Source organism: Macrobrachium nipponense, chromosome 40 (assembly GCF_015104395.2).
Source record: "Macrobrachium nipponense isolate FS-2020 chromosome 40, ASM1510439v2, whole genome shotgun sequence".
Taxonomy (NCBI): Eukaryota; Metazoa; Arthropoda; class Malacostraca; order Decapoda; family Palaemonidae; genus Macrobrachium; species Macrobrachium nipponense.
In genome coordinates this window covers 15,956,051-15,980,208 of record NC_061101.1, presented here as the reverse complement: position 1 = coordinate 15,980,208, position 24,158 = coordinate 15,956,051, and positions in this window count along the sequence as shown.

Here is a 24,158-nt window from a genome sequence, read left to right as displayed (position 1 = left end):
CCACAAAAATTAGTCACATTACAGGTATGACGTAGTACCAAACTTGCACTGTGAGACTGCAACATCGCCCGTCAGTCCTTTCGCCATGAATTCAATCCAGAGATATTTTCTGTATCTGTAGAACGTCCTCATCACTGATGACAAAAATGCTGCAACCACAAGATATAAGGAGATTTTTCAAACTTTTATCACTCGGAATAAGTAAGCTCTCAATCAGGCTAATTCTCTTTCAGAAAGGAACAAAAGTCCTGGAGAAACAACCGGGGTCTAGAGTACAAAGAAGAACAACTAAGTCTTGGGCAAAACCTCAAAAACAGATCAAAAGAATCTTCATTACTACAAAATTAACATTTTAACATCAAAAAGTAGAAAAAAAAATAGTCTAGAGCTTTCGACCAATCAGGGATCAGTATCCAACCTTGAATTATTTTCTCGTCAAAATGGAAACGTAATATTCCCTATTGGAATATTATCGATTATAATGAACTTTTTCGACAGGCACCTTTTGAAAGCCAGTTACTGAAAACGTAAAACTGTGCATGGTTTCTTCTCTAAGCTTTGAAGCCTAAGTACAAGAAAAGGACAAAATACAGCACAACAAAGACAAAATATTTATCACATAGTATCTCTTCAGAATCGGTCTTTGAAAAACCACAAAAATTAGTCACATTACAGGTATGATGAAAAATTTCCAGAATTATTAAATAAATGGTAGTTACATTTAGCTTTGGCAATTACAGCAGTGTGATCACACAATAACCCCGAATGTCACTTTTTCAAGACACTTTGATTGACAGCAGAGCCACTACTCAACACACATACTATATATATATATATATATATATATATATATATATATATATATATATATATATATATATATATATATATATATATATATATATATATATCATTGTCGAACGTCAAAGTATCAAGAAAAAATGAAGAAAATTGTGCACTGATTATAGATCTTAAGTTGACTTCCAAAATGCTTTAGTTGATTTCGACGTGGCACAACTGCAGCCAACAATACATTTCAATACTACTGCCGTCAGGGTTGCAAGCTGGATCGCTCTTTCGCTGGACGGTGACATAGCGTCCCAATATGGGAGGATATTTGGTGAAGACGATCTCCAGTCCGGGTGAGGGGGGTCCAGGGAAGAATCTGAAGACGTTGTACTCTGAGAAGTTGGCTTCAGTCGTTGTTATCAATCGCCACGCGAGCTTCAAAGTTGTAGTAATTAACATAATACGGATTCGTTTGTAAGAGAAGTAAGATTCTATAAATTGGCCTCATGCTGTGTAAATCGAGCTTTAAGTAAGGGTTGAAGTTGTCTGAGCTTGGATAACAGTCGTCATATATGCCACCACAATAGATACCGTCCACCATGTTTTCGAGCTTTCTTGAATAATACATGGCCGAAGGCGGTACCCCTTCTATGCTTGCTCCCATGGCATAGTCTGTGACCTTCCTCGTGTAGCAGGCGACTGCATTTTGGGTATTCTGCTCTTGATACCCACCCACAACATACATGTCGTAGAGATAGCAAAAGTCAGTAGATGAGGGTACAAGAAAACACAGATTACACCAGCTCACTTCTAAACATGATGACAAACAGGCGTATCTAGCGAACCGAGCAGTAGTGTGCTGCTCTATGAATTTGGATCCATTTTGTTTTGCAGTCGGCAGCAGCGACTGAGAAATGGACACAAACCGGAAAAGGCCTCCTGATGTAGAAGCCGTCGCATTCACGACGACGACCAGTGATGCAGCCAGGGACAAAACCGCCTTCCATTCCATTGTGCTCATGAGTCAGTTACTCTTGCACAGTTTGTATAGATATTTAATGTTATGCTGTATATTAATTACATTACGTACAGTTTATGAACATTTTGTTCATTTGCTTTGTATTATTCTATAGAAGAATTATATTTATGTTTCCATGTATATTTCCCATTGCACATACTGTGAGACCACTATTTCATTATGCATCGTGGCAACATTGTAATTAGATGTGTCAACACTGCCTTTATTTCCCTCCATATGCATAGTCAGTCACTGTCCAGTGGTCATTGTAGTGACAAGCGCGGACCTGCTTCCTGCTGCTGTCGTCTTGATGTCTCTTAATCTTCATTACAAGATTTTAAAGAATCTACGGATTTAATTTGTCACCCCTTCATTCCATTTCTTGCATGGATGTATGTGGCAGCATCCCACACATGGCGCAGTGAGTAACCGCACGTTATGGACTCCGAGAAGACGACCGCCATTGCCGCTTACTTCTCGTCTCGCACATTGGATTCCTTACAGTGACTCAAGATATCAACGACAATTTACTATAGTGTCTCCAAGAGTGTTACAGTGTTTGTGCAGTGCAGGGTTAGAGTGACAGTGTGCTATAGTGTTGTGTTGCATTATATTAAAGTGTCCTTGCCAAGCTTTCTTCAGGACATTTGAACTCTAGCGCCTGTTTTCTCGGGAGCCCCCCACCATACATCCTCCCCTCGTCATGCATCGATGGTGACTGAGGCCCGCTCCCCCAGAGGCACTCTCACCCCTCCCGCCTCCCCTCTGGTCGCTAGCTCGCAACACACACTCACCCCACCTGACTGCCGCTTATTTCACAAGCACACTGACAAACGTTGTAATTTTTAAAAATATCCTAAGTGCTTTCTTTCACTTACATACAGCGACTTGGATATTTTTCTGACATTCTACAGCTCTCAAACTCTCTTACGACACCGAACACGATATGGCTCAGCAAGAGGAAAAGCTAATTGATTTAATGGATCAGACAGCGGAGATGAGACAGAGGAGCAGACAGCGGATCAGGCCGAGGATCAAACGCAGGGTCTGATGAGAGACGAGGTACCTGTGCACCTCCAGCATGCAAGAGCAAGACTGACGACGACAAGAGGAGCAGAACTTCAGACTACAGATGGAGCAATCAAGACAGGAAGACAACCAGTGGTTCATGTCTCTTTTCTCCTTGCTATCAGGACAGATTGCACCTCCTGTTACACCTGTTCCCCCACCCCCTGGCTTCTCAGAGAATACACCTTCAGTTTCTAGCAAGCCTACGGTCCATCCCCCACCTCTCCTGCAACAAGATGCAACGTACCAAGCGTTTTGCCAATGGAGACTTCATTTTGAGGATTATGCGGCATTAGTTGGACTTGATAGGTTACATCAAACTTCCCAGCTGATTCACCTGAGAACGTGCATCTCCCTGGACGTCCAGCGCCTGCTTACGCATACACTGGGCATCCCTCCCAACACATCACTTTCCCTTACAGAGGTGTTGGATACACTGCAAAAGCACTTTCGCAGCCTCAGAAATGAAGCCTTACGACGCAGGGAATTGTTGTCCTGCAAACAGGCTGTCGGAGAATCGTTTGCAGACTACTACGCACGCCTCAAGGATCTCGCTGATGAAGTGGACTTATGCACTGGCAACCCCACCTCCTGCACTAAACGGCAATTGCAGATGGTAATTTTGATGGGTGTGAGAGACGAAGAGTTAATACAACGCCTTATCCCCCTCCAACCCTCATCTACCCTCGCAGAGTTCGTGACATGCTGCCGCTCCTACGAATCTACATGTGCGACTGCATCAGCCATTGCATCTTCCCCTAGCCAGGTCAACGCAGTATCTACATACAAAAAGAACCAGCGTCTACAGAAGAGGACTTCTCATCGATCTCCCGACCAACGTTCTCACCAGTCTCCTAACAGTGACCCTTGTCAATATTACTCTCGCAAACACGATTCCGGGACAATGCCCAGCCACGGGTGCAGCGTGCAATAACTGTGGACGCACCGGGTCATTGGCCCCGCACTCAGAAATGCCCTGCTAAGGAAGCTCAGTGCAAGACCTGCCAGAAACAGGGACATTTTGAGATGTGCAGGTCGACCAAGAAAAGTCAGACTGGGTATACAGCTTCACCTCCTCCTAATAAGTCAAATCCCAGCTGCCGTTTCATGGGTGATAACTTGGGTAACGAGGTCCCCCACAACCAGTCACTGTCGCTCTGTCATTGGCGATATATCAGCACAACTCCAGCTAAACCCTCCCCGATACAGGAGCAGACATCACAGTGATTGGCACCATACATTTGGATGCACTCCGCATACCTCGGACTAGGCTCGAACCTCCACCCATGACAGACGTTGTGACAGCAGATGGATCCCCCATGACACCGGCTGTAGGATACTTCCAGGCAACCCTTTGTCTTGGCAACAAGTCTTGCTCAGCAACCATACATGTTCATGAGGATATCCAGACTCCCCTCCGCTCGCCGAGCCCTCACCATAGTGTCACCGGAATTCCCGAAGCCCATCCTCAAGGTAACACATGTCAAAGATGCGCTCAGTTTCCTGCCTCTGCCATGACGTCACCCGCAGCTATTAAGGACTATTTTCTTCGGCACTTCAGCAACGTCCTCATATCCAAGAAGGATCTACAAACCCAGCCACTTAAGAAAATGGCAGGCCCTCCGATGAGGATTCACCTGAAACCTGGTGCTACACCATTCGCTGTGCATACACCCAGGCCCATTCCGTTCACTCTCAGAGATCAAGTGAAAGAAGAACTTGACTCCTTAGTGCAACAAGGAATCATCAGACCAGCAGGTGACGAACCCTCTGAATGGTGCTATCCCATGGTCTTGGTACTCAAGGACAAAGGTGTGCGCATCACTGTGGATCACACCCACCTAAATTCTCAGGTAGCCCGCCCTACACACCCTTCATCTACACCCCATGATGCCGTCCTCAACATCTCTCCTACTGCGAAGTACTTCACCACAGCAGATGCCCTGCATGGCTATTGGCAAATGGAGTTGGCAGAAGAGGACCGCCACCTGACTACATTTATTTAACTAATCCGTATGGAAGGTTCCAGCACTGTCGCGGCCCGATTGGATTTTCAGCAACAGGTGATGCATACTGCCTCCGTGGAGATATGGCACTACAAGGTGTTCCCAACTGTGTGAAGGTTGTAGATGACATCCTCCTTTCCGACGAGGATCTCCCTTCCCACCTACAACACTGCACCAACTGTCGACCAGATGCCGTCCAGTATGCATCCCCTACACAAGGAGAAATTTACTGTAGCCGCCCTAAAGTTAACTTTTGCGGTTATGTCTTATCATCCGATGGTATTGCAGCAGACCCTGACAAGGTATCAGCTATACGCGACTTCCCGACACCGTCCAATGTCACAGAACGTCAGGTCGTTTATGGGTCTCGTCAATCAACTTGCCGACGTCACTCCAGACATTGCAGCAGCAGCAACACACCCCTACGTCCACTTATGAGCCCCAAACGCTCATTCGTCTGGACAAACCCGACCATGACCGAGCATTTAAGAAAGTCAAGACAGCTCTGACTTCACCACCCTGTCCTGGCACCCTTCAATCCTGCCTCGCCTGTGGTTCTACAAACAGATGCCTCACGGGGATACGGTCTCGGCTATGCCCTGCTTCAAGATAACGGCCGAGGTCAGATGTGCTCGTCCAATGTGGCTCTCGTTTCCTACGGATACAGAGACTCGCTACGCCACCATAAGAGCTGGAGCTACTTGCAGTCACTTGGGCTATAGCTAAGTGCCGCCTATACTTGTCTGGACTTCAACATTCACCTTAATGACTGACCATCGCCCCTGATACCAATTCTCAGTCACTACACTTTAGATGCTATTGAGAATCCATGCCTTCAGCGCCTCAAGATGAAAGTGGCCCCCTACATCTTCACTGCAGTATGGCGCGCAGAGAAACAACTTTGCATACCAGACGCCCTGTCTCGCTCCCCAACCAATTTCCGCCCGCCCCCACACCTGAAGATGAAGAGGATGCAACCACTTCGACTGCACATGTCAGACGTATCGTTGCCAGCACCGCCACTTCCACTGACGACCAGGCAACAGGACCCATCATCGAAGAAGACAAGTCTCTACAAGAAATCCGCACCGGCCGCATCCCAGGATCAAGATTACGGTCGTCTCGTTCACTACGTCTTCCAATGGTTTCTCCTACCAAACGCTATTGATCTCCACGCTTCCGCCCTCCCGTATTGGAAGCTGGCGGGACAAACCTTTACGCGGATGGAGAGTTAGTATTGTATGACCCGGATCGTCAATCCCGGCACGCCCTCCGTAGACGCACCTTGGATCGATCCACGACAGCCATCGAGGGATTGAAGCTACTCGACGTGCGTGCAATGCTGACAGTATTCTTGGCCAGGTATCAATGCAGATATCAAGAGTAAAGTAGAAAGCTGTGAACCCTGCAACAACATTCTCCCTAGTCAGCAACAAGAACCTTACATGTGTGACGACCATCCATCCCGGCCCTTCGAAAGTGTGTCAGCTGACTTCTTCCACGTAGCAGGGAAATCCTTCCTTGTTATTGCTGATAGACTTTCAGGCTGGCCTGTGGTTGTTCCCTGTGGACGTGACACAACTTCAGCCAGAGTTACAAGAATGTTCTGTGTTTTCTTCCGCAAGGTTGGTGTTCCACTCCGCTTACGAACTGATGGAGGACCCCCATTTTCCAGCCATGACTTCAAGCAATTTACCGACCGCTGGGGAGTTCATCACATCATCACTTCTCCACATTACCCTCAGGCTAATGGACACGCAGAAGCTGCAGTGAAAGCTGTTTAAACATCTTATCATCAAGACTGCCCCATCCGGGAACGGATAGATTGTGAAGCCTTTGATAGAGGACTGCTGGAGCTTCGGAATACACCGAACCCTGCTGGACGCTCCCCTGCGCAGATCCTCTATGGCCATCCTCTCCCTACTTGTGTTCCGGCTCACCCCAGATCATTCACAGAGGAGTGGCAAACTAAGACTGAAGACTACGACCGTCGCACTGCTGCCCAAACCGACCAAGCCATGATCCTTTACAATTCTCATGCCCGCCCTCTACCCAAGCTCACCATCGGCCAACGAGTTAGGATACAGGACGCAACGACGCTTTGATGGGACAAGGTCGGCATCGTGATGGGCCGCGGAATGTCAAGAAAGTATGAAATACGCCTTCCAAGTGGTTGTGTATGGTTTCGAAACCGAAGACATTTACGCCCAGTGGCTAACATGAGTGATGACACCTCTCCCCAAGTCCCTGTGTCCCCTTGCTCTGGCCAGGAAAGAGAGCCATGATTCGAACCCTCCAATGTCCCTCGCCATTCACCTCGACTAGCTCAGAGGAGTTTATGTTCCGCTCGAGACACTGCTATGAGCGTAAAGGGGGAGGGAAGTGTATAGATATTTAATGTTATGCTGTATATTAATTACATTACGTACAGTTTATGAACATTTTGTACATTTGCTTTGTATTATTCTATAGAAGAATTATATTTATGTTTCCATGTATATTTCCCATTGCACATACGTGAGGGGGACCACTATTCATTATGGGCATTCGTGCAAACATTGTAATTAGATGTGTCAACACTGGCCTTTATTTTTTACCCGCCATAGCATAGTCAGTCACTGTCCAGTGGTCATTGTAGTGACAAGTGCGGACCTGCTTCCCGCTGCTGTCGTCTTGATGTCTCTCAATCTTCATTACAAGATTTTAAAGAATCTACGGATTTAATTTGTCACCCCTTCATTCCATTTCTTGCATGGATGTATGTGGCAGCAAAAAAATGAGGTTTTAAGCAATGTTCTCGATGTCAAACTTTAAGACCCAAAACTTGGTCCTGCAGGGGACTCGACCTCTGGAGTAGGCGAGGTTTCGGCGACTACTGGAACGTGCTGCAGAAAAACGGGAATTTAAAAAGGGAACTTATCGATTAACCTCAAATATTTTTGTAAGACCTTGCGTGTAGTAGAGTAAAAGTTTTCCGATAAACTTTTGCACGGAAGCTCTAATGGAATTAATGTAATCTGTATCAGTGTAAACACAGGTCAAGTCATTTGTGGGGGGAGGGGTACGGATTAGCCCCCCAAAATCTGGGTACACTGCAGGGCAGAGATCACAACAGAAACCAGACTACTAGTTAAGTATTCATTATAGGTCATTGCTTGGGTCACTATCATATCAGATGTTGAAGAAGTTTCAAGTAACTTTTTGTTACTTCTTTCACTAGACATTGCAATATCCAATGATTTAAGAATGCCAGCATTCTGTGCGGTATTTTGGTGCTATTCAAATGGCAGAAAAAATCACGGCAAGGTAAACGTAGATTCATTTCTGTCGAAGGAAAGACGAATTCAGTCCTTCTACACACCGAATATGCAGTAAGCATTTTGATGAAAGTGAGTATATAGCAGAGATTTAAAGCTGGAACTTCTGCGTTAAGATGCTGAAGGCTTAAGTTGTGTCTGAGATAATTTTGCTACCACTGATTCGGGCAAGAGATGTTGCGCTTCCCCATCCCTCCCCTTCAATGCCCAAGAAAAGGATGACTGCATTTCAGTGAAGCAGGAAAGGTCTGTGCATCATGGGAAAGAAGTTTCTCTCACTGGAAATAATTGCAATTCTAAAAAAAAAAAAAAAAAAAAAAAAAAAAAAAAAAAAAACAACGAATCAACTGACGAAATATCCCGGAATTCATTGGAAAATAAACCCTTTGTGTCTGCCGTGATGTTTGCTTCTATGGATGAAGATGAAGATATAACCGAAGAAGAAACTACAAATACTCGGGATTTTGAGGAACAGACGAAAACTTTGTAAAAGGTTGCTGATGAAGAAGACCTTCGCTATATTGGTGGTTACATGGCACTTAAGTTCCCACCATATCAGTTTTTGGATCAACGTTGTTGAAAGAAAACATGATAAAATAGAAATACCAAGTACCGACTCTTTTTTTTTTTTTTTTTTTTTTAACGAAATGAAGGAAATGAAATGCAAACATTGCTCAGCATCCTCCATGGAGACAGTTTAAAACCATGAAAGGAAGTAATACGGCTTTTGACTGTCCATATTGAAAAATATGTAGTATCTCTCTCCACCTCCTGATGTCATCGCATGTTTTTCAGAATGAGAGAGTTCTAAATAATTGAACTCGATGTGGTTCAGAAGTCACGTAAAACCGCTGGTCCCGTTGCTGGATAACCACTGGTTCCATGCAACATAAAAACACCATACAAACAAATCAACAAACAAACAATACATAATTCAATTAAATCTGATAGGTGTAAATCAAGGAAAATACTTTAATGATCAAATTGATGTCATAGTCTTGTAAATAGGTTGTAATTTCTAAGTGATATAAAGTTTCACAAAGGAATTATTCATAAAGAATGATATACTTTTCTCTGGTAAACTGTTTTTTAGGTTAGTCGTGTAAATAAATGACGTAAATAGTCTTGTAAAAAAAGTTTCTTTCTTAAGAAATTTAATTTTTTATGTCTTGAAAACTTATTTGGGTTATTCTTTAAATAAATTATGTAAATAGTCTCGTAACTAAATGTTTCGAACTTGAAATATGCTATAATTTCTTATAGCCTGTAAACTTCATTAGGTTAGAAAGAAAGTTCATAAGTATGTAACATACATACGTACATATAAACAATAACGAGCAAAAGGAAAGGACATCGTAACTAAGACTCAAAAATACACGGTTCCTGGTTCATAAGCACTCACTCCACAAACACAGTTGCGGGCACACTATACTATTCGCGTGCATAGCGTTATTCCCTCCTTTGTTAGTTTTAAGTCTTTAGCTTAAATTTATTTGATAGCACTTAAAAATGGTTTCTTCTTGTCCATCACCCTTTTCTGTAATAGTGACCCCCAAAATGAGAGATGCTTCTAAACTAGATATCACAACATATTGTGAATGAATTTCTACTTTACTGTTAAACCTCCCCATTTCAATTCTTCATTTTAACAGAATTGAATTGAATGCAGAATTGAAGCCAAATGTCATTCAGCACTGAAACGGAAATTGACAGTAAAATGTTTGAAAGGTGTAACAGGAAGAAAGCCTGGGAGTTGCACTATGAATCAATTACTAGGAGAGGGTGGAAAGTGATATGCAAGAAAGAGAATATGAAGGGAGATACAGTAAAAGGAATGAAAGGGGTTGCAGCTGCGGCGCTCTGTAGGCATTACTTAAGGTCCTTTGCAGCCTTCCTTCACCCCCTAGCTGCAAACCCTTTCATCCTTTTAATGTACCTCCTTCCATATTCTCCGAGCCATGCTATTATAGCTTTGCTATCTATCGCTTTCCAGTCTCTGATTTTTCTTCTGTCAAAACGCGATACTGTTGACACCCGATTAAATCTCGTGTGAATGTGAATGTGAATGTGAATCATACGCATTGTAGACATTTTTGCAAGTAGTCCAAGTGGTGTTAATATACTCGGTTTCTAAACATACCCCTTGTGGAGAACCGAATGAACTTCCCATCATTTTCAAAGACTGGAATAGTTTATCCGGAATATAGGGTTTGGTGGCCTCTAAATATAGCAATAAACGCCTGAAATTGGGTTCAACATTTTATCGCGTACTCGGGGAGTAAACCTACAAACTACTTTGTTGTTGTTGTTCTTCTTGTTGGGGGGGTAGGAAAGACGTAGGGAAAGCCTAAAAAGGCCTGAAAAATGTGTTTTGTGTTGTTAAATTTACGTAGAGAAATCTTAAGTTGGATATTCATGATTTATTTATTAGAATGAAAATGTAATAAATGAATAATGTGCAAGTTAAACAGTACAGAACAATTATTGCCAATAAAAGATAGCGTATTCATTTTAAGCTTCGTTAGTGAAAATTTTAATTTTCGTGCACTTTGACTGCAGAGTTTAGCACGCACCCCAAGTAAGTTGGTGGTTGGATCTTTGCTTTCTATGATAAGGACGAATCCACTTGAAGGGAAATAAGTTATTTTCTTGATGACCATAAATGACTGATGTGGATATCAGTCTAATGATAAATTAATATATAAAAGAAGGCAAAATTCAGGAGTTTCTTCCAAACAGTAACGCATAGGAGAGAGAGAAACTCACGGTGAACTGCTAGCAAAGGTGGGAAATTATACTGCGCTTCGACTTCACATCACCTAATATTCGAACGAACATATGATATCATATAGAAGAAACAATGCATTTGAAAAAATGATTCATCACTGAGCATGTGCAATTGGTACGACGAATGCCTCGATTATATTGGCATAGCAACACACATCAGACAGAAGGCGACATAGGAATCAATTCGAGGCAATTTCGATAATTAAGCAAATGGATCACGCACACATTGGATTGGCATTCGTTGGGACTAAAAATGCATTTATTCCATGTTCACGATGTTGCGCCGGTGAAATTTAGTTATTTTAATATCTGAAAGAAACTCATTTTCTTCATCGGTGGGAAGAATGGATCTTCAACACCGGAGTTGTAGTCGGTTGCAATGACTTTTTATGGTGTCCATAAGACATATTCAGCAAAGGTGAATGCTCATATTGACGAGGCGTAACGGTTGCTGCAAAGATTCAGACGTACCAATTGTTACAAAGATTCAGACGCACCAATTGCTGAAGAGATTCAGGCGTACCAATTGTCACAAAGATTCAAACGTACTAGTTGCTGCAAAGATTCAGACGAACTAGTTGCTGCAGATTCAGACATACCAATTAATGCAAAGATTCAGTCGTACCAGTTGCTGCAAAGATTCAGACGAACTAGTTGCTGCAGATTCAGACATACCAATTAATGCAAAGATTCAGTCGTACCAGTTGCTGCAAAGATTCAGACGAACTAGTTGCTGCAGATTCAGACATACAAATTAATGCATAGATTCAGACGTACCAATTAAAGCAAAGATTCAAACGTAACAGTTGCTGCAAAGATTTAGACGTACCAGTTGCTGCAAAGATTCAGACATCCAGTTGCAGCAAAGATTCAGACATAACAATTGCTGCAAAGATTCATACATACTAACTGCTGCAAATGTTCAGACGTACCAATTGCTGCAATAGATTTCCACCTCTAATTGTTGTCTCTACTAGATATTATACAGCACTTTTAAACAGGCCGGCTAATCTGCCTTCAAATAAATGTGATATTAAAGACGAAGGTCTCTGTCATAGGTTGGCAATGATCATACATACATGGGCTTTGTATATAAGGACACTGTGAACCAGTGTCTAATACTCATCTTTATTAAATTATTAATTCATTTTTAATAGCCGAGATCTCTCCTTTCTGCATTTCCCTTTACCTCTTCTTACTTGTTCCTTATGACCACCAAATTCTTTGGAAGTTTGAATTTCAAGTTAATGGTCCTTAGCTGTGGGTTTCTTTTTCCATATGAACAGAGTTCCTCTTCTGAATAATAATAATAATAATAATAATAATAATAATAATAATAATAATAATAATAATAATAATAATAATAATAATAATAATAAATCGCTCTAAGAATTTTGTGTCCACTGGCTCAACATCAATGCTTTAGAAAAATTTAGTTAGATCTATATAGCTATTCCGCGGCGAGCTAGACTATAGTAGTTGACGTTTTTCTATACAATTTTACCTCCTAAACAAGAATTTAAGGTAATATTTTTTCGGCCGGCTTTAATTAACCTGTAATTTACCTCTGAACTCTACCCTATGGTAAGGGCGACCCGATAGGAATGCGGGGTTTTGGGTGGGGTAAAACACTTGGGAGAATTATGCCGTTCAACTCTATCCTACGGTATAAGGGGGAACGATGGGAATGCGGGGTTTTGGGTGGGGTAAAACACCTGGGGGAAGGTTTTCCCGTGTTATTGTCTTATTTCCATTTATTTATGACCTTTGAAACACGAAATACAAGCGAAAATAAGCAATAACAAAAAACCGATAATGGATCCTCTCGGCACTCACCTCCCTGCAGATGTGCTAGACATATAGCTATTACATATCGTACATACATAGGAGAGTCGTTCGGTATAGGCGTAACTGAAGGGGGTAGGGGGCATGTGGCCCCCCATTTAAAACTGGTGCCTCTCCATTTTGAATTCATGAAGCTTGTAGTAAAAGCCTAAATTAATTTTCTTATTTTTATTATTATTGATTATTTTTATTATTATTGATTATTATTATTATTATTGATTATTATTATTATTATTATTGTTAAAGTTTTATACATCAAGCAGTTTGGCTGTTTTTTTATAAGTCGAGTTTTACAGTATAACTGTAGGAAATAAATCCTTTTTCTTTCTTTCATATAAAAACGTGATTCACAAATTGATAGGCTTAAATATTTTAAAACAACCTTAATATCTTTCCATGTGACTTTAAAAAAGAATGAGTAATATAATTTGCGCATGCCCGGCGTGCCCCCCAATATTCAGCTATGCCCCCCAGGTGGCCCCCATTAATGGACTCCTGGTTACGCCTCTGTCCTTCGTATGTAATTCTCGTCTCTGTCCTCCAATTAATCATGAAATACGGCTACGAAACCGCTCCCTCTCTCTCTCACGCATTGGACACTGTCGAGCTAGATTGCTTAGTTAATGTTGGTCACGAGTCTGAGCGACTGGATAGCTTTATATACATTTACGCTATTAATTCACATTAAACTTCTTCGTTTGGCTGAATAACTATTTCCTCAGCGATAACCGCCCCTATTCACAGAATGGCTTCGCCTGCATTGCAGCGCAAAATTCATGACTGCAGTAATATCGAGATCAGCTGAACAAAACTCCATATATTAGCAAGTTATTTTTTGTCAGGAGAAACACTGTTAATCTAGTATATATATTACCAAACAACTTTTAAAGTTGGAACTTAATTTATGAAGAATAAGGCGAAGTGCTGATATTCACGTTTGTCTCGAATTTTGAACAAAAGTGCAAAGCGATCGCAACAAAGCAGGCATCGTTAGATTATAAGCGCTAAATTCATCAACACTGGTTCTAGCTGAATTTCATGTTGAAACGTCAGCCGTGTAGAGCTACAACAGACCTCCATTTCGGTAAAATGGTGGCAGTCATCTATAGAGGTCAAAATGCCATCCGGTAAATTGATCTGGAAGTATGACAACGTAGGCGATGATGATGATGATGATGATGGTGGTAATTAGATATATTTTCAGCAATCCTGATTGGTGGCCAAGGACAGGAGCGAATCTCACTGCCCCATCGAGCATGCTTAAAGGTGTGCAAATATACTTTAGAACCTTATGGAATAGTCGGAGTGTACAAAATTACAGAGGAGACCTTAACACGAACAATACAGAAGAACAATTCTGCTGAACAAAAGGGGAATTAGTAAATACTACAATAAACTCCTAAGTTCTGCAAAGTCACTGAGAAGAAAAAATTTCTTATGGATAAGCATTTCATAGCAACAAGGTTCTTGGATGGACATTAACTCCTACCGAGCATAAGACTTTTTCAGAAAGTGGATTTTCAGTTAAGAAGGTTGGGAGGCGGGGTGGCGGGGATTGGCCGGCGACCTTTCAACTGTGGAACACGAACAACCCCCTCCCATCCCGTAACATTAACAACACCAAGGTATATACCTCGAACAACACCACACTCCTTGCCAGCTACGGCTCTACTACGGTAAAGGACTGCATTTCATCCACCACTTATCATCGGTGATATGGCTACCATTGTGTGATTTGTCAGGGGGATGTTTTTTTCTGGTATTTTACACGATAATGTATTGATCAGAGGTACATTAAAGCCACCGACCTCTCATTTGTCGGTGTTTACAGCCTTACTAATACAACATATCTCATGTTGGTCATAATGTCTTGCTGGATATGAAATATCTCTGATTTGTTGGCGTCCAGCCTTACGAACAGATCTACATTTCGCGATGGTAAAGATGACGTCTTACATGTGAAATACAATCAAATCATGGTATCTTCAAAAGGCATAAAACTACGGTACGGCATGAGAAAAAATTAAAGAAAGAATAAAAGACAGGCTTTCTAAGTAGCTTATTAGTCCATTGGCTGAGGGAGTCCCCGTGTGCATGAGATGTCCCCTAAATTTCTCTTCATATCTTTGAAGTATACCATAGGACAAATGGAAGAAGTCTTGGTAGGATTTTCCTACCCCGGCAGTAACCGAGAAAATGACTTAATAAGCCACGTCCATTTCTCGCTCCTCTGGACAAATATTAAGGGGTAGTGGAAACTTAAATAGCTATATCTCTGTAAGTATAAATCACAGAACAACAAACTATACCTCAAAATGTTTGTATTTAAGTCTTCTATAATTCTGTATGTAAATTATGCAAATTAATATACAGCTGAGGTCACCAGAGATCAAAAGGTCACGAAATCTTGTCCAAAGTGAAAATCTCACCACGTCCAAGGAAATCTGGCCTACAGTTGGCTATTATCGTATTTTGCGAGGAATACTGCCTGAATAATTTAGGTTAGATGTATCCAAGCCTATAAACATGCATCTTTAACCCTTTCATGTTTCATTATGTTGTATAACATCAGATCATAAAACGTCAAAATTGATAAGCCATATTTGTTGCTAAGTACACAGTATGTAAGGTAGAGACTGTTGGTCAGTATGTACACCTTTTTTAGCTCAAAGCTATATGCTGATTATGTGAGCTGTTGACAATGTCCTTTTTTCTTTTAACAGATGCCCCTGTGCGTCATTTAATGTAAGCCTGACCACAATAGAGGGCAGCATGCAACTTCCTATCATTAAGAAAACAGAAGAATGTAGCCCTCCAAAGCAAATGACATAGTCACAATCTCTCCCCATCTTTTATCACTTTCAACAGTAGAGAGAATGAGCATTTTGTTATCAGTGCATGGTGCATGTAAGTATTTTTTTCTGTTGTGGTGGTGAAGGAAAACCCAGGAAGGAGCAGAGGCACCTTCTGCTCCTTCCTGGGTTTTCCTTCACCATCACCACACCAACTTGTCTCACACTCTGTCAACATAAGTATTTTGTTTATTTAAAGATTATAACGTCATTAAACAGATTAAAACATAGAATGAGGTTATTGGTTTCATGCATGTTAGATGTAGGGGAAGCTGCCTTAATGCTGTGTCGAATGTGGTACTGGATTTATGACTATTAGCATAGAACCTACATACATGCTCCATGAATCTAAGATCTAGGACTTACCATTCATACTCTTTACAATTTCTTACTGTCTGTTTCAGGGAACTTCATGATTGCAATAACGATGGAGGCGGGAGCTAGTGGGGTTAAATTGTTACTGGACCGAGCCAACAAACTCGCAGTGGACAAGTGCATTATTTGCCAAAGAGCAACAGAGGATGCCACAGCCAGCACATTGAACGGGAGAAAACGTATCAGAGATGCTGTAGACATTTGAAATGACCACGTTGCAAAGCATTTGAAGTTGTTCAATGGCACTGATGAACACTTTGTCTACCACATGACAAATAGCTGTTATAAACTTACACAATGAAAAGTACTCTGAAAAAAATCGCAGAAACGAAAGCGTCTTCATCAGAGGAAACGCTGGATGAGCTTGCAAGGGGCTGCAGCGCCAGGTCTCAGGTGATATCTCGTCCACCCCCTAGTCAACAATGTGAGATTTATAATTACAAATGTGTTGTATGTACCTATGCCAAACACCAGGATGCATATGAAAAGTATCGAATCTCAGAATTTGAGCGGGCAAAGTTCTTGGAGGCCACTGTATTTTTATAGGATGATGTCTACACCTGAACCTGCGATAAGTTGTGCAGAAAAAACTATCTGCAGAAATATGAAAGAGCACAGAGCAGGTCAAATGATGACCCTATGAATAGGAAGAAGAAAGCATGGTTAGCTGTGGTACCTTATATAGAAGCGGGACTGAATCAAGGTGACGGCTTTGAACAAATAGGCAAGCAAAGGTCCTGCTTGTAAATCATTTTGGTTCCAATATTTCCTTCTCTAAACCGAAACCAGTAAATAAATCACTGATGTTTTTCAGCAGTAGTGTGACTGCTGAAAATATAGCAGACACAATTTGTTCAACGGATCCTGTTCGCCAGTGTGCTGAAATCATCAGACAGAGTCTGTTAGAGTTAGATTTTGATTTGCAGGATAGATTCTGTGATGCTCATGATTTAGAAAAGGCCACTGAGAATATGGTAATAACAGGACCCCTCCTAAACTTCTTTGCCACACTTTTTGTGTCGAATTTCGACTCACAAACTAGTTCTGGTGATCCCTGATGTCGATGACGTCACATGAAAGTGCTCTAATGTTTAGAACTTATGTTTCTTTAGTTTCAAATGTGTATATTAAGTTCAAGAGTTGCGTGTATTTGGGTTTTTGAGGTTATTTTCTCATGTGTCCTATCCAAAGTGAGGATAATTCTTGTTTTGTTTAAGTTTATCCAATTGTTTTGCATGAGTCAGTTTTTCGGGTATCTGTTCGGAGTTCGGATACTACTTAGGTTTAAGAATTATTGTGACTATTATTGTTTATCAAAAATATTGATTATTTAACTGTGTCATTATATCATTATATTATTGAATCTAATTTCTTTTTCCATTTAGAAGAGTCCTCCCTGATTACCTTCTTACAGTCGATTATTTATTTCTTTGTACTGTTTATTGCAGAGAACGAACATTGTGTTTTCATGCTAGATTTTCGCAGCTAAGACTGCTATTGTTAATTATATTGTCCATGTTGGTTTTCTTGCCAATGTACACTGAGGCACTTGCCGGGTCTTTTGCATCAAACTTATTTAATTAGCAATAATGATAAGGTAGAAGTGAGTATATTGTTGATGGGCCTATCTCAATAGTATCATCTATACCGAGTTATTTTGCATAGGATAGTTTATTCCAATTATTAGGTATATTGTACTAGGTCTTGTTAGACCAGCATCACCATTCTAGTAGTCTACCCTATCATTTAGTTAGGACTAGCCTAGGCTACGCTATCCGATTATTATTACAAGACTTGACTTGCTTATCAAGTCTACCATTTGGTATTTACTGATTGGCCAGTAGGCCTAGGTACCATGACCATTAGTAGGCTATTGCCCTGTCTGTCATTAGATTGGATAACCGACATCTTGTGGTTTCCACATTTAACCAGGTTTCAGGATCTGTTGATCCATATATGTCCCAAATCAAGTTAGGAACTTGTGGCTAGTATAGTTTATATACGTAGTTTATTAGGCTACTATTAGCCTAGCATTAGGCTTGTTAGGTTTTGCCAAGACCCGTGCATCTTTACACGGTCCCAGGGGGGACCACGGTAAGCTCCATTTATTAGTTGTGTTCTGCTGACCCATTACAGTTCTCAGTATAGGCCTAAATATTAAATTTTTCACTTTCATAAGCTAGAGTAATCTAGCCTAGCCTATGTGTTTGTCATACTCATAGGCTAGTCTTCATTCATTTGCATTCATAGGCTATGGTTGCCTGTTCTTTGTTTTCATTTGTGAACTGTAATGGGTGGGATAATGTTGATGTAATATTGAATTATTGTGTATACGGTCACATCCAATTGATATAAGTTTGTTCCTGATTGTAGCCCGATAATTTGTGGTAAATTTAATTCTTTCAGGAATGGTTGCTGATTTTAGCCTATAGCCATGTCCTGAAAGTCATCCACAAGTCATTAGGCCTAGGCCTACCCATCATTTCCTCATTTTAGCTGCAAAATATTGGGATATTTATGGTACCATTATGCTGCCATTACTGTAAGGTATGTGAAAGTAACATTTTGTTGACCTGCTTCAGTCTCTTTTACCAGTTACCTTTGGAAGTATTACTGATGCTATTATCCGAGAAACATTTTATTACTTTATTTATTTGTGGGGTTTTTGAATTTACCGACTTTCCTCCACACTTTTTAAATTTGACGTAGAATCATTTGATGTTTCTAAGAAGTTGGTTAATGGTGCTGATGAATTTGAAAATGACAAGAATGATTGTAATGCAAGGGTGTCTGAGGCAAAATGTAGACAAGTGCAGTGTTTAACTCAGGTTCTGTACTATATCTTCCATCGTGGAAGAAGGAGAACGCCAATGCATATGATGAATAGCCAGAAAATTTATAATGCATGTAAGAGTGCCACGCTGATCACTTGCTTCAACCGATATGGGCTTTGCAGTATAGTTATGATGAGGTCTTGCGCCACCACAATGACATGGGTAGATTCATAGTAGAGTCGAGTACTGATGAAGTTCCTTTCCCAAGTAATTTCAGCAGTTCACCATTCACGATTGCTGCATTTGATAACTTTGATCATGATGAGGCAACGTTATTAGGCATTGTTGGTAGTCATGACACAATGAGCGTTCTGTTCCAAGATGATGATAATTCTAGGGTAGGTCAAACTAAGATCTCAGCTACTACAACAGAACATGGTCCCAAGACATTCAAATGTGAATTGAAGTGTCAGGAACTGCAGCCATTCCACAAGCCAGCGAAAAGAGCCGGCTTGCCAGTGACCTATGATGTCGAAACGCACAAAATCGACCAGGATCTTCTCAATGACGCAATGATAAAGGATGTGGCTTGTTCTCTAGCTCGGCTGGACTAGTCTGAAGGAGACAACTTAGTGAACATCCAACCTGGTGAACAGATGATGCCATTCTGGAGGGAAGCCAATTCCGTAATTTCCGAGAGAGATGTCCCAAAGAAGCATTAGTTTCTGTGCATGGCAAAGCGTCCAGTCTTTTGAAGCTGCCGGTGATTGAGTGATTGAACCTCAGGCTCTTAAATGTTTTGATGTTATTTTTTCTTTGAATTATCTAACACAAATGGATTTAAAAGGGTTATTAGTCCAATATAAAATAATCAGAAGCATGTTTTCCAAATGTCTATGATGGGTAAATCAAAACATGACACTTTGCGTGATTTTTTAGGAGCATGTGATGGTCAAAATGACATCCTTAATTTTACCAGTTTCTTTTGACCTTATGAACTCTTGCGGCCTCATTTAAATGTTAATTTGCATCAACTATGTTTAGTATTATAGAAGACTTAAATACAAACATTTTGAGGTATAGTTTGTTGTTCTGTGATTTACACATACAGAGATATAGCTATTTAAGTTTCCACTACCCCTTAATATTCGTCCAGGGAGCGAGAAATGGGCATGGCTTATTACGGCATTTTCTCGGTTACTGCCGGGGTAGGAAAATTCTACCCAGACTTTTTTCATTTGTCCTATGGTATACTTCAAAGATATGAAGAGAAATTTAGGGGACATCTCATGCACACGGGGACCCCCTCATCCAATGGGTTATATAGAAAGTTAAGTATATCTTAGTTTCACCAGACCACTGAGATGATTAACATCTCTCCTAGGACTGGCCCCAAGGATTAGATATTTCTACGTAGCTAAGAACCGATTGGTTACCTAGCAACGGGACCTCTGGTTTCGTGGTAGTGGAGCTCGTAACCGACTCGTCCAAATAGCCATGGAAAAGTTGAAAGGTTTTGTGAGTTTTCGTAAATCTTACCAGATAAACAACAACATCAATATAAAACACTTAAATTAAGCTTAAGGTTCTAATAGAAAGTGCAAAAAAGGGGGGTTAAAAATAGATAAGCGGTTACGAATGCAAATAACTCGGCGAATATACTACGCCCATTTGACAAATCGAAGACTTGATCTTGGAGGACCTGCAGTTTATCTTTGTTTTCTTTGCCCTGTTCACACTATTTAGTATGTGGTATAGAAATTCGAGGATAAATCTGAATTGAATTGAACATAGAACTTAGGACAAAGGCCAAGCAATGGGACCTATGAGGTCATTCTGCGCTTAACTGGAAATTGATAGTATTAAGGTCTGAAAGGTGTAACCGGAGAAAAACCTCACAGCAGGTGCACTATGAACCAATTGTTAGGAGAGGGTCGAAAGCAAGATGAAGGAAAAAAAGAATATGAAAGGAGGTACAGTAGAGGAAACGAATGGGGGTCGTAGCTAGGGGCCGCAGGCACCCTGCAAAGAACCATAACTAATGCCTACAGTGCACCCTCTTTAGCTGACGATGGGAGATTTTAAAGCTCTCGGCCTCTGATGTTCTATATTTTTGTCTTCTTTTATTATGCTCATTCGTGGGCTGCTCCCGGGTCTACTGGTTATAGTATATCCTATTATGTAAGTCTGATTAATAACTAATGTAGGCGCTGTTTATGCAGATGCCCCACATTATCTGAGTGCACCTTCGTTGTGCAGATGTTTGCTATTTAGCTTTCTTTGTATTTATCTATTTTTTTTGTCTTCTGTATTCAAGTTTGTTTTATGTATATCTTCGGAAGATATATATAAAACAAACTTGAATACAGAAGAGAAGATCAATTATTATTATTTTTTTTTTGTAGATACCGCTCACCGCACTGATAGATAGACTGCTTAGAGAGGGCGTGGTAGTATTTCTTAGAGGGGGAGTGGCCATAAGAAGATTAATAACCACTGCATTGGAACATTTAATCAATCAACTGAAAATTCATGCAAATTTTTAGTTTGCAAATGTTCCCGTGGGATTTTTTAAGGAAAGCACCACCTTTCATTTGCAGAGGTTTATATTTTGATACGAGAATGTTAAGGAATGCAAATGGGATCGATTCTGGGTTTGACTCAGAGAATATATACGCAATTTAGGCCTATGAGGTCATTCAGTAATGAAACGCAAATTCACAGTAAAAGGTTTAAGAGGTGTAACAAGAGGAAACACACTTTATATATATATATATATATATATATATATATATATATATATATTATATATATGATATATATATATATATATATATATATATATATATATATATAATATATATATAGTATATATATATATATATATATATATCTATATATATATACATATATATATTATATATATATATATATATATATATATATATATATATATATATATATATATATAGTGTGTGTGTGTGTAAAATCTACTGGTCCTTTTTACTAGATACATATGAAATTGTAATAACCACCAACATACCCTCTTAACTTCTCAAATTCTTGACCCTTTTTTGGTAATATACGCTTGTCACTACGAAGCCTTGAGCTCAACTTCAAAGAAATTTTTTTAGAAATTCATGATGGGTCTTATAGCGGGATCTTTTGCTTCTTTAAGCAAGACGTGATCAAATTGCAAAGCAGAAAACGAGTTTCAAAATCGAAATTCTTTCCTCATTTGCGCTATCTAATCGAGGAGAGTCAGTTTCCTCCTTTTTAAGCTGACACTGACAATTCAAATCCTTTATTCCAGAAAGTTTTTTTTTATCCATAAGACTCTTTATGGAAATAAAATTACTTTTAAGGTCTGCTTTCTTACTTCATAAGTATATTATGTATCAGTATGATAAAAATACCTCCCCATTGAAATTCTTTGCATATGTCAAGACTCAAGCTGTGTTTGCGAATTAATTGTAAAAATTCTTATCGAAAAATCCATCTAAAAATATTTTCTTATCGAAAAATCCATCTGCAAATATTTACTTTTTGCTTGTAGAATAATGAATTTAGGCCAAAGGCCCAGCGCTGGGATCTATGAGGACATTCAGCGCTGAAGGGGAAGTTAACAGTAAAAAGGTTTGAAAGGTGTAACAGGAGGAAAACTTCGCAGTTACGCTATAAACAATTGCTAGGAGAGGGTGGATAGAAAGATGGAAGAAAGAGAATGTGAACGGAGGTAAAGTACAAGGAATGAAAGAGGTTGCAGCTAGGGGCCGAAGGGAAGCTGCAAAGAACCTAAAGTAATGCCTACAGTGCACCGAGTGAGGTGCACTAACAGCACTACCTTCCTACGGGGTCTGTTTGCTTGTGGACGAAACGACGGAGCATTATTGGATCACTTTGAAATTCAATGAGCGTGAGCTTTTATGCTGTGTGTATGTCACATCCACGATTTTATCAGGCACTATACCCTAAACATTACAGTGCCCAAATTGACGACTACCCATCGTCCCCTAGCTACAACCCCTTTCATTCCTGTTACTGTACCTCCGTTCATATTCCCCCTATTCCGTCTAACTTTTAATCTCCTCTTAACAATTGTTTCAAGGTGCAACTGCTTTGAGGTTTTCCTCCTGTTACACCTTTCAAACCTTCCTACTCTCAATTACCCTCTCAGCTCTGAATGACCTTGTTGGTCCCAGCGCTTGGCCTTTGACCAATATTTTAATTCCTTCCTATATCAAAATCAAGGAATCACAGTATTAACGTAGCTCGATTAAAATGACAGAATCTCGAAGAATTCACGAATGGTCACCCGTGACGCCGTTTCGTCGATAATTAATCGATGCTGGTTTACTAGGCTTTTCCCGTCCATTAGGCGCAAAACATTTTCTTGCAATTATAAAAGGTCTTGTTCTCGATACACTTTCTACTAATAAGAAATTGACGATTCACACGCCTATTACTTAGAAAGTTAAAGTTAATTATATCTTAGTACAATCATACCACTGAGATGATTAACAGCTCTCCTAGGACGGGCCCGAAGGAATAGATCCTTTATTTACGTGGCTAAGAACCAATTGGTTACTTAGCAACGGGACCTACAGCTTATTGTGGGATCCGAACCACATTATATCGAGAGATGAACTTCTAATCACCAGAAATCAATTCCTCTGATCCCGCATTGGCGACAGCCGGGAGCGAACTTGGCTACCGAGAGAGTAATATATCAATGAGATTTAGGAGACCCTCGTGTGTGTTTGTGTGCGTGTGTGTGTGTGATAGTTTTATAACTACGCAAGAATTTATCCAGCAGCACTAGTCGTTAGAAACTGTGCATTGACACCATATTTTGTGTGGAACAATTTCATGGGCGACTTTCACTAGTTGGGATGGAGACTGGTCGCCAGGGTAAGATATATATATATATATATATATATATATATATATAGATTATATAGTATATATAATAAAACATATTATATCTATATATATATCTATAAGTCTAGAGCTATATATATATATATTTACTATATATATAATGTATATATATATATATATATGTTATCTATAGATTTAGATATACATAGATATAGGGGTCTAATCTATATATATATGGTATATATTTATTATATAATATATGTAGATATAATCTATATATATTATATATATATATATATATATATCAATAGATATATCTATTATATCTAATATCTATAGAGATATATATATAGATATATATATATATATATATATATATATATAATCTATAGATATACGATATATATCTATCATATATATCTATAGTATATCTATCTCTAGATATA